Raw genomic sequence first — 13,590 nt, forward strand, 5'->3', positions numbered from 1 at the left:
CAAAGATCAAATCTCAAATCTTCACTCTCAATTCTCACTTTAAAATTAAATTGGTTTTATGTTTTGAGAGGAAATAGAGAAAGAAAATGGAAAAGAAATGAATAAGAATGGATAAGTGGTTGAGATTTAATGTCCCAATCAGATCCACACGCAAAATATGAAATTACCCTTGGACCACACCTTTTAAAAACTGAAATCGGCATCAGGCTGCCAGGGTTGTCGCGGCGCAACTCCCTTTCCCGCGGCGTGACAATTAACATAAAATTTAGGCTGTTTTGATCGACTCCTGATTCAGATCTGTGTGTAAAGTCACGGCGCGACCACACTTCTCGTGGCGCGGTAAATTCCTAGGACTGACCACTTCGACAACTTAAAACCAATTATCGATTTATGTGACTTTTACGTTTCGTTCTCGCTTTATATATTCATCTAATCTTCATCATAAGGCCTCACTTGACTTAATACACTCCCAAACTATGTATATACTCATACACACACCCACTCACATGCGTAATGTGTACATATAGATATAGTAAACATCAATTTAGCACTTTAAAATGTTTAATCACATAAACGAACAAGTTGTAAGCGTATTTACGATTAAATATGTACCTTTAGACATGTACGGGAAAAACGAGATGTTACATGGGTTAACCTTTTGCATTCCTTAGTTATTTTGTAAGGTCACTTGTCAGCCGCCGATATGTGTCCTTTTCTCTTCAACTTAGTCTTCGATGTCAGTTGAATAGTACACTTTGATGTAGACAACACTGGAAATGATAATGCTTGTAATGGAGCATAATTTGTTGTGTGCTGCTTCAGCCTGATGCTGGTTCTTCTTGTGTTGGTTCTTCTATTGATCTTCTGATGTTTCAACATAAATCATATGCTGGTCATGAATAACCTTTGAATCTTTAACTATCTTGTGCTGATAGTGAAGGCAGAACACCAACTCACTAGTGTTGAACAACTGTGAATAATTTAAAACATTAATATCATTGTTTGCACATGACATACCAAAGAATCATAACATATCCACATATCTTGAGAGATGACTGCTTCAAGCATAATTGATGGACCTTTATTATCACTGCTAGTATATGTTCCTTGCCATGCAAAATGAAAATTCTTCGACTCCCAAACATACCAGGTAAACCATGTTTTTTTGCATGAAAATTATACAGGCGAGTAATATCTTCGACAATTAGATTTCGCAAATACGCTCTAGAAAATAAATGAAATACTGTAACGACCCAACCCGTTATCCAACCGAAAACGTAACAAAGTTTTTTTTATCAGTTCATCTGGACGGCGTCCAGTTATCTGGACGGCGTCCAGTTATCTGGACGACGTCCAGTTGTGAAGTCCAGGATGGCGTCCAAGCAATCTGGACGGCGTCCAAATGGTCTTCCAGCTGTTGTCCAAAATGCCCATTTCACACGAACGGAAAACACGTTTCCCGACACTTTTAAACGAAACGAAATATCACAACACTTCATATTAAGTAAAATTAAGAAGTTTTCACTATTAAACAAGTTTTACGATATTGAGCCCACATCGGATGTTTTATGAAATACATACAAAAATATGAGTTTCGACCCAAATGAGTTTAAGTTCCAAACAACTACGAGCATGATGTTTGGGGATAAACTACCCAATCCTAGGTCGAATCCAAAAGTAATCCAAGCAAGCATCAAAAGGGGAGATCAACTAAATCCCGAGCATGCCCTGGCCAAATTCGCTTCCGAACCTAAAAATGTAAACAACGAGAGGGTAAGCTAATGCTTAGTGAATGCAATACTTATACATATATATATGTAATTTACCTACACGCATCCACTTACTAATACCATGCAAACAAAAATGCATAAACGAGCTAGCAACGCCAAACATACAACTAGTAACATCGTTAGTATATAAATCATCGCAACAATATACTAAAACATAACAATGCATAAGCATAACAAACCGTTCCCCGCTATGGCACTACCGACTTGTAGACGACCAATAACGTCGAGTCTCACTCGTATGATGTCACTGACTGGTGACTCATCATAAGGTGTCACCAATTTGTGAATCACCAAAGGGTGTCATCGACTTGTGAACTACCCACCAATACCTATGGGTCACCGATTTGTAAACGCCATGTGGCGTCACCGACTTATGAAGCACCACCAATAAGTGCCACTAACTTGTGAGCACTAAGAAATGTCACTGACTCGTGAATCACCTCTTCGACTTATGGTATCACCAACTTGTGTATCACCATCTAGTGTCACCGACTTGTGAACACTATGAAGTGTCACCGACTTGTGAATCACTTCCCCGACTTATGGTATCACCGACTTGTGACTCACCAACCAACTACTAAGGGGGTCACCGCCTCGTGAACCACCATGAGGTGTCACCAACTTGTGAGTCACCTAACGAAATACTAAAGGGGTCATCGCCTCGTGAACCACCATGAGGTGTCACCGATGTAGTGACCCAAACTTTTTCATGTTTATATATATTAATTGAGATTGATATTTACATGACTAAATGTTTCCAACGTGTTAAGCAATCAAACTTGTTAAGACTTGATTAATTGAAATAGGTTTCATATAGACAATTGACCACCCAAGTTGACCGGTGATTTACGAACGTTAAAACTTGTAAAAACTATACGATGACATATATATGGTTATATATATATATATAGTTAACATGATTTTATTATAAGTAAGTATCTCATTAGGTTTTTTTAACAATGAGTTATATACATAAAAATGAGACTATTAAATTAAGAAACTCGAAAACGATATATATAACGATTACCGTTATAACAACGTCTTACTAGGTACATATGAATCATATTAAGATATTGATACACTATATTTAACATGATAAAATGATATTTAAATATATCATTAAGTATGTTAACAATGAACTACATATGTAAAAACAAGACTACTAACTCAAGAATTACGAAACGAGACTTATATGTAACGATTATCGTTGTAACGATATTTTAATGTATGTATCATATTAAGAGATATTCATACATAATAATATCATGATAATATAATAATTTAACATCTCATTTGATATAATAAACATTGGGTTAACAACATTAATTGAGATCGTTAACTTAAAGGTTTCAAAACAACACTTACATGTAACGACTAACGAAGACTTAACGAATCCATTAGAATGTATATACATGTTGTGTTTTGATATATATTCTTACACTTTTGAAAGACTTCAAGACACATATCAAAGTACTTCTACTTAACAAAAATGCTTACAATTACATCCTCGTTCAGTTTAATCAACAATTCTACTCGTATGCACCCGTATTCGTACTCGTACAATACACAACTTTTAGATGTATCTATTATTGGTATATACACTTCAATGATCAGCTCTTATCAGTCCATGTGAGTCACCTAACACATGTGGGAACCATCATTTGGAAACTAGCATGAAATATCTCATAAAATTACAAAAATATTAGTAATCATTCATGACTTATTTACATGAAAAAAAAAATTACATATCCTTTATATCTAATCCATATAACAACGACCTAAACACCTACAAACACTTTAATTCTTCAATTTTCTTCATCTAATTGATCTATCTCAAGTTCCATCTTCAAGTTCTAAGTGTTCTTCTTAAATTTCATAAGTATAGTTTCATAAAAATCAAGAATACTTCCAAGTTTGCAAGTCTACTTCCAAGCTTTCTAATCCATTCCAAGTAATCATCTAAGATAAAGGAACCTTTGTTATTTACAGTAGGTTATCTTTCTAATTCAAGGTAATATTCATATTCAAACTTTGATTCAATTTCTACAACTATAACAATCTTATTTCGAGTGAAAATCTTACTTGAACTGTTTTCGTGTCATAATTCTGCTTCAAGAACTTTCAAGCCATCCAAAGATCCTTTGAAGCTAGATCCATTTTTCTCATTTCCAGTAGTTTTATCCAGAAAACTTGAGGTAGTAATAATGTTCATAACATCATTTGATTCATACATATAAAGTTATCTTATTCGAAGGTTTAAACTTGTAATCACTATAACATAGTTTAGTTAATTCTAAACTTGTTCGCAAACAAAAGTTAATCCTTCTAATTTGACTTTTAAAATCAACTAAACACATGTTGTATATCTATATGATATGCTAACTTAATGATTTAAAACCTGGAAACACGATGAACACCATAAAATCGGATATACGCCGTCGTAGTGAAACCGGGGGGCTGTTTTGGTTTGGATAATTAAAAACTATGATAAACTTTGATTTAAAAGTTGTTATTTTGGGAAAATTATTTTTCATATGAACATGAAACTATATCCAAAAATCTTGATTAAACTCAAAGTGAAAGTATATTTTTCAAAATGGTCATCAAGATGTCGTTCTTTCGACGGAAATGACTACCTCTTTAGTAATTGACTTGTAACTTATATTTCTGACTATAAACCTATACTTTTTCTGTTTAGATTCATAAAATAGAGTTCAATATGAAACATTGGCAATTTGATTCACTCAAAACGGATTTAAAATGAAGAAGTTATGAGTAAAACAAGATTGGATATTTTTGATCTTTTTAGCTACGGGAAATGTTTAACAAATCTATACAAATCATATCCTAGCTAACTTATATTGTATTATACATGTATTCTAATATATTATGTAATCTTGCGATACCATAGACACGTATGCAAATGTTTTGACATATCATATCGACCCATGTATATATATTATTTGGAACAACCATAGACACTCTATATGCAGTAATGTTGGAGTTAACTATACAGGGTTGAGGTTGATTCCAAAAATATATATACTTTGAGTTGTGATCTAGCCTGAGACGTGTATACACTGGGTTGTGGATTGATTCAAGATAATATATATCGATTTATTTCTGTACATCTAACTGTGGACAACTAGTTGTAGGTTACTAACGAGGACAGCTGACTTAATACACTCAAATCTTTAAAACATAAAAAAAATGGTGGTAATTATCTTTTGATCATACTTTGATATATATGTACATATTTGTATAGGTTCGTGAATCGATCCGTGGCCAAGTCTTATTTCCGAGGAAGGAAATATCTGTGAAAGTGAGTTATAGTCCCACTTTTAAAATCTAATATTTTTGGGATGAGAATACATGCAGGTTTTATAAATGATTTACAAAATAGACACAAGTACGTGAAACTACATTCTATGGTTGAATTATCGAAATCGAATATGCCCCTTTTTATTAAGTCTGGTAATCTAAGAATTAGGGAACAGACACCCTAATTGACGCGAATCCTAAAGATAGATCTATTGGGCCTTACAAACCCCATCCAAAGTACCGGATGCTTTAGTACTTCGAAATTTATATCATATCCAAAGGGTGTCCCGGAATGATGGGGATATTCTTATATATGCATCTTGTTAATGCCGGTTACCAGGTGTTCACCATATGAATGATTTTTATCTCTATGTATGGGATGTGTATTGAAATATGAAATCTTGTGGTCTATTGTTACGATTTGATATATATAGGTTAAACCTATAACTCACCAACATTTTTGTTGATGTTTAAAGCATGTTTACTCTCAGGTGAATATTAAGAGCTTCCGTTGTTGCATACTAAAATAAGGACAAGATTTGGAGTCCATGTTTGTATGATATTGTGTAAAAACTGCATTCAAAAAACATATGTCGATGTAATATATTTCTATTGCAAACCATTATGTAATGGTCGTGTGTAAACAGTATATTTTAGATTATCATTATTTGATAATCTACGTAATGTTTTTAAAACCTTTATTGATAAAATAAAGGTTATGGTTGTTTTAAAAATGAATGTAGTCTTTGAAAAATGTCTCATATAGAGGTCAAAACCTCGCAACGAAATCAATTAATATGGAACGTTTATAATCAATATGAACGGGACATTTCAGTTGGTATCCGAGCGTTGGTCTTAGAGAACCAGAAAATTTACATTAGTGTATCTTATCGAGTTTGTTAGGATGCATTAGTGAGTCTGGAATTTGACCGTGTTTTCTTTAAAAATGATTGCTTAACATTTTTGTTGGAAACTATATATTATTAACATGTAAATATTATGTGGTATATTAATCTCTTAACATGTTTGATATTGTGTGATAGATGTCTACCTCTAGCACAAATCCCATTGACTCACCTAATAATAACGAAGAGTCGAATATATATTGGCAATGTTCACAAGTTCCCAAAGAACCGGAAGAAGAGGAAACGGAACCGGAAGAAGAGGAACTGGAAGAAGAGGAACCAGAAGATGAGGAACCGGAAGAAGAAGAGGTTCCGGAGGGGGGAATAGTAGGAACCATAGAAAATCGGTCAAATAAAAGAAAATCCTCAACCAATGGACCAAAATTAATAATGGTCAATGGTGTTTCCGCTAAGGAAGCAAAATATTGGGAAAATTACCAATTTTCCGATGAATCGGATCCTGATGAGGATTCCGATGATGTTATAGAAATTACCTCGACCCAATTTAATGAGGCAAAATAAAATAATAAGGGGAAAGGCATCAAAATAGAGAAATCTGATTCCGACCCCGATGAACCTTATATGTACCGTCAACACCCGCATTTTCAATTTCGTGACAATAACCCTGGAACCTCTAAACCAAAAGGTTTTTCTAAACCAATGTGGAAAATGACGGCTCGTATTAGAGGAACATCATATATCCCTAGAAAATTAGGAAAAAGAACCAAGTCCGAAGAAGAAGAAACCAGTGATTCAGATTAGAGGGGTGTGAGCATGTTGTGTAATAAATGTATTGTAGTGTGCTTGTACTTTTATGTTCTATGTAAAAATTGTTTGTATTGTTTGTTATTATGAATCTAATCCTTGTCTATTTTACAGTATAAAAACAAAATGGATTTTTAGGGTAGACAACCGAATATTTTAGAAGACCTACCAGAGGATATGATTGAGGAAATCTTGTCTAGAGTCGGTCAGAATTCATCAACACATTTAGTTATGGCGAAATTAACTTGTCAAACATTTGAAAGACTTTCTAGAAATGCCTTAGTTTATAAAAGGCTATCCTTTGATAGGTGGGGTATATCACATTGGGGAGACTTTAAGTTACGCCGTGTATTCTTTAAAGCGTTAAATGCGGGGAAACCCAAATGCAATTTTATGCTACGGGTTAAGAATCTATTTTGACTCAACATATCCCAACATATGATTTCATGAATTAGAAAGAGCTTCTAACATGCAACATAAAGAAGCATGTTATGCTTACGGGTTAGTGATGTTCGCTTCTTACCAAAGTGAGAAAAAGAACATTCGATTGCAGCTTTTAAATAAAACTTTCACACAAGTGACGGATTCAGTAATTGGGGTGAGAAACAAGGTTTTTAGATTATTACGGGGCTGTTGGACATTACAAATCCCTCGTCCTTTTGACGACATTACAACATGCTGCCTAGCTAATGGTCATAACGGTTATTTTCCACAAGACCAAGGATGGGAAGTCGTCTTAGTAAAACCAGAATGCATGACTTGTTTCTGGACTTATGAATTACGTGTCTTTATTTCCTTTGCTTAACAACTTGCGTATTAACTAGATTTATCTTCAAAACTGTCCTGTATCATAGTGTACTATATTTCATGTTATATGTAATATAGCGAAGTTGTAACTTTGAAGAATATTTGTATGTGATATATTATTTTAATCAGTTTTTCATATGGAATTGTAGTAGTTGAATTATATATTAGCTACTAAGTATGAACTTAACGGGTAGGTAGTACCCGAATTTAAACTTATAAAACGCTAATATGAAGAAAAAGCTTTTATAAATGAGTTCATATTATGCTACGAGATACTATTGACTACTCTTAATATTCTGTATGATTAACTTGTTTCATTTGACTATTTTGAAGGAAATGGCACCGACTACTCGACACACCTTGAATATGATCGAAGAGGAATTCCGTGCCCTTCTTGCTTCAAACATAGCCGCAGTACAGGCCGCGCTACATACCAACAATAACTCTGAATCTAGCAAAACAGCTAACGGCGTAAGAAGTCATGTAGGATGCTCCTACAAGGAATTCACTGCCTGCAAACCTTCAGAATTTGATGGGACCGAAGGACCAATCGGATTGAAATGGTGGACCGAGAAAGTTGAATCGGTGTTTGCCATAAGTAAGTGTGCTGAAGGAGACAAAGTGAAGTACGCTACGCATACCTTCACAGGTATTGCGTTAACATGGTGGAATACCTATCTAGAGCAAGTGGGACAAGATGCTGCTTACGCGCTACCGTGGTCAGCATTCAAGCACTTGATGAACGAGAAGTACCGTCCCAGAACCGAGGTCAATAAGCTCAAGTCATAACTTAGAGGGTTACGAACACAGGGATTCAATATTAGTTCGTACGAAAGACGATTCACAGAATTGTGCCTATTGTGTCCGAGAGCGTTCGAAGATGAGAAAGAGAAGATCGACGCGTTTGTGAAAGGGTTACCGGAGAGAATCCAAGAAGATATAAGTTCACACGAGCCTGCTCCATACAAAAGGCATGTAGAATGGATCACAAACTAGTGAACCAGATTGAGGGAAGAATTAAAGAACAGGCGGCCGAAGAGGCCAACCTGAAGCTAGTCAAAAGAAAGTGGGAGGAAAAAGGTGATAAGAGTCACCAAAACAACAACAACTATCCCAACAATCGTAACATCAATCGCAACTACAATAAACGGCACAACAACAATAACAACAACTACAACAATCATCTCAACAACAATAACAACCTCAACAACAACAACAATCAGAAGCAGCTATGCCAAAGGTGTGAAAAGTATCACTCGGGGTTCTGCACCAAATTTTGCAACAAGTGTAAAAGAAATGGTCATAGCGCGGCGAAGTGTGAGGTCTACGAACCAGGGGTTAACAGAACGAAAGGAACAAATGGTGTCAGAATGAGTAATGGCGGAGCAAGTAGTGTCGGAGCAAGTTATGCCAATGTAGTTTGTTATAAATGTGGAAAACCGGGCCACATTATTAGAAATTACCCGAACCAGGAGAACACGAATGGACAAGGCCGCGGAAGAGTTTTCGATATTAATGCGGCAGAGGCACAGGAAGACCCGGAGCTTGTTACGGGTACGTTTCTTATTGACAATAAATCTGCTTACGTTTTATTTGATTCGGGTGCGGATAGAAGCTATATGAGTAGAGATTTTTGTGCTAAATTAAGTTGTCCATTGACGCCGTTGGATAGTAAATTTTTACTCAAATTAGCAAACGGTAAATTAATTTCAGCAGATTATATATGACGGAATCGAGAAATTAAACTGGGTAGCGAAATATTTAAGATTGATTTGATACCAGTAGAGTTAGAGAGTTTTGATGTAATAGTTGGCATGGACTGGCTGAAGGAGATGAAAGCAGAGATCGTAAGTTACAAAAATACAATTCGCATTGTACGAGAAGAAGGAGAACCCTTAATGGTGTACGGAGAAAAGGGCAACACGAAGCTACATCTTATTAGTAATTTGAAGGCACAAAAACTAATAAGAAAAGGTTGATATGCTGTTCTAGCACACGTCGAGAAAGTACAAACTGAAGAAAAGAGCATCAATGATGTTCCCGTAGCAAAAGAATTTCCCGATGTATTTTCGAAAGAATTACCGGGACTACCTCCACATCGATCTGTTAATTTTCAAATAGATCTTGTACTAGGAGCTGGACCAATAGCTCGTGCTCCTTACAGACTCGCACCCAGCGAGATGAAAGAACTGCAAAGCCAACTGCAAGAACTATTAGAACGTGGTTTCATTCGACCAAGCACATCACCATGGGGAGCTCATGTTTTGTTTGTCAAGAAGAAGGATGGTACATTTAGGTTGTGTATTGACTACAGAGAGTTGAATAAACTTACCATCAAAAACCGTTATCCACTGCCGAGAATTGACGACTTATTTGATCAACTACAAGGCTCGTCGGTTTATTCGAAAATCGATTTACGTTCTGGATATCATCAAATGCGAGTAAAGGAGGATGATATTCCAAAAACTGCTTTTAGGACGCGTTATGGTCATTACGAGTTTATGGTTATGCCGTTTGGATTGACTAACGCACCGGCTGTGTTCATGGACCTTATGAACCGAGTGTGTGGGTCATATCATGACAAGTTTGTCATTGTTTTCATCGATGACATACTTATTTACTCAAAGAATGATCAAGAGCACGAAGAACATTTGAGAAAAGTGCTAGAAGTATTGAGGAAAGAAAAACTGTACGCTAAGATTTCAAAGTGTGCATTTTGGTTGGAAGAAGTTTAATTCCTCGGTCACATAGTGAACAAAGAAGGTATCCAGGTAGACCCGGCAAAGATCGAAACCGTTGAAAAGTGGGAAACCCCAAAAACTCCGAAGCATATACGTCAATTTTTAGGATTGGCTGGTTACTACAGAAGATTCATCCAAGATTTCTCCAAAATAGCAAAACCCTTGACTGCATTAACGCATAAAGGGAAGAAATTTGAATGGAAGGATGAACAAGAGAAGGCATTTCCGTTATTGAAGAAAAAGCTAACTACGTCACCTATATTGTCATTGCCTAAAGGGAATGATGATTTTGTGATTTATTGTGACGCATCAAAGCAAGGTCTCGTTTGTGTATTAATGCAACGAACGAAGGTGATTGCTTATGCGTCTAGACAATTGAAGATTCATGAGCAAAATTATACGACTCACGATTTGGAATTGGGTGCTGTTGTTTTTGCATTAAAGACTTGGAGGCATTATTTATATAGGGTCAAAAGTATTATATATACCGACCACAAAAGTCTCCAACATATTTTTAATCAGAAGCAACTAAATATGAGACAACGCAGGTGGATTGAACTGTTGAATGATTATGATTTTGAGATTCGATACCACCCGGGGAAGGCGAATGTGGTAGCCGAAGCTTTGAGTAGAAAGGACAGAGAACCTATACGGGTAAAAGCTATGAATATAATTATTCGTACTAACCTTACTACTCAAATAAACGAGGCGCAACAGGGGGTTGTAAAAGAAGGAAAGTTGAAGAATGAGATACCCAAAGGATCAGATAAACATCTTAATATTCGGGAAGACGGAACCTGATATAGGGCTGATAGAATTTGGGTACAAAGGTTTAGAGATGTGAGAGAAATGGTACTTAAAGAAGCACATAAAACCAGATATTCAATACATCTCGGAGCAGGGAAGATGTATAAAGATCTCAAGAAACACTTTTGGTGGCCGGGTATGAAAGCCGATATTGCTAAATATATAGGAGAATGTTTGACGTGTTCTAAGGTCAAAGCTGAACATCAGAAACCATCAGGTCTACTACAACAACCTGAAATCCTGGAATGGAAATGGGAAAACATTACCATGGATTTCATTACTAAATTGCCAAGGACTGTAAGTGGTTATGATACTATTTGGGTAATATTTGATCGTCTCACCAATTCAGCACACTTCATGCCAATGAGAGAATATGAGAAAATGGAGCAGTTGGCGCGATTGTATTTGAAGGAGGTTGTCTCCAGACATGGAATACCCGTCTCTATTATCTCTTATAGGGATGGTAGATTTGTTTCAAGGTTTTGGCAGACGTTGCAACAAGCATTGGGGACTTGTCTAGACATGATACTGCCTATCATCCACAAACTGATGGGCAGAGGGAAAGGATGATACAAATGCTTGAAGACATGCTACGAGCATGTGTTATTGATTTCGGAAACAGTTGGGATTGACACCTACCGTTAGCAGAATTTTCCTACAACAACAGTTATCATTCTAGTATTGAGATGGTGCCGTTTGAGGCACTTTATGGTAGAAAGTGTAGGTCTCCAATTTGTTGGAATGAAGTGGGGGATAGACAGATTACGGGTTCGGAGATAATAAAAGAAACTACCGAGAAAATCATCCAAATTTAACAACGATTGAAAATCGCCCAGAGTCGACAAAAGAGCTACGCGGACAGTAAAAGAAAAGATATAGAGTTTGAAATTGGAGAAATGGTCATGCTTAAGATTTCACCTTGGAAAGGCGTTGTTCGATTTGGTAAACGGGGGAAACTAAATCCAAGGTACATTGGACCGTTCAAGATTATAGATCGTGTCGGACCAGTAGCTTACCAACTGGAGCTACCTCAACAACTCGTGGCTGTACATAACACTTACATGAAGAACCCGTCGAAGATCTCACTATTGTTAAGGTTGATATTTACATGTTTTGAAGAAATGTTTTGCTAAAGAAGATCTCACTATTCTGTTGGACAAAATCCAAATCAATGAAAAACTTCAGTTCATTGAAGAACCCGTCGAAATAATAGATCGTGAGGTTAAGAGACTTAAGCAAAACAAGATACCGATTGTTAAGGTTCGATGTAATGCTCATAGAGGACCCGAGTTCACCTGGGAGCGTGAAGATCAGATGAAGAAAAATACCCGCATCTATTTCCAGAAGATTCGTCAACACCTTCAACAGCTTAAAATTTCGGGACGAAATTTATTTAACGGGTAGGTACTGTAGTGACCTAAACTTTTCCATGTTTATATATATTAATTGAGATTGATATTTACATGACTAAATGTTTCCAACGTGTTAAGCAATCAAACTTGTTAAGACTTGATTAATTGAAATAGGTTTCATATAGACAATTGACCACCCAAGTTGACCGGTGATTCACGAACGTTAAAACTTGTAAAAACTATACGATGACATATATATGGTTATATATATAGTTAACATGATTTTATTATAAGTAAGTATCTCATTAGGTTTTTTTAACAATGAGTTATATACATAAAAATGAGACTATTAAATTAAGAAACTCGAAAACGATATATATAACGATTACCGTTATAACAACGTCTTACTAGGTACATATGAATCATATTAAGATATTGATACACTATATTTAACATGATAAAATGATATTTAAATATATCATTAAGTGTGTTAACAATGAACTACATATGTAAAAACAAGACTACTAACTCAAGAATTACGAAACGAGACTTATATGTAACGATTATCGTTTTAACGATATTCTAATGTATGTATCATATTAAGAGATATTCATACATCATAATATCATGATAATATAATAATTTAACATCTCATTTGATATAATAACATTGGGTTAACAACATTAATTGAGATCGTTAACTTAAAGCTTTCAAAACAACACTTACATGTAACGACTAACGAAGACTTAACGAATCCATTAGAATGTATATACATGTTGTGTTTTGATAAGTATTCTTACACTTTTGAAAGACTTCAAGACACATATCAAAGTACTTCTACTTAACAAAAATGCTTACAATTACATCCTCGTTCAGTTTCATCAACAATTCTACTCGTATGCACCCGTATTCGTACTCGTACAATACACAACTTTTAGATGTATGTACTATTGGTATATACACTCTAATGATTAGCTTTTAGAAGCCCATGTGAGTCACCTAACACATGTGGGAACCATCATTTGGCAACTAGCATGAAATATCTCATAAAATTATAAAAATATTAGTAATCATTCATGACTTATTTACATGAAAACAAAAT

This window comes from Rutidosis leptorrhynchoides, chromosome 11 (genome assembly GCF_046630445.1).
Source record: "Rutidosis leptorrhynchoides isolate AG116_Rl617_1_P2 chromosome 11, CSIRO_AGI_Rlap_v1, whole genome shotgun sequence".
NCBI lineage: Eukaryota > Viridiplantae > Streptophyta > Magnoliopsida > Asterales > Asteraceae > Rutidosis > Rutidosis leptorrhynchoides.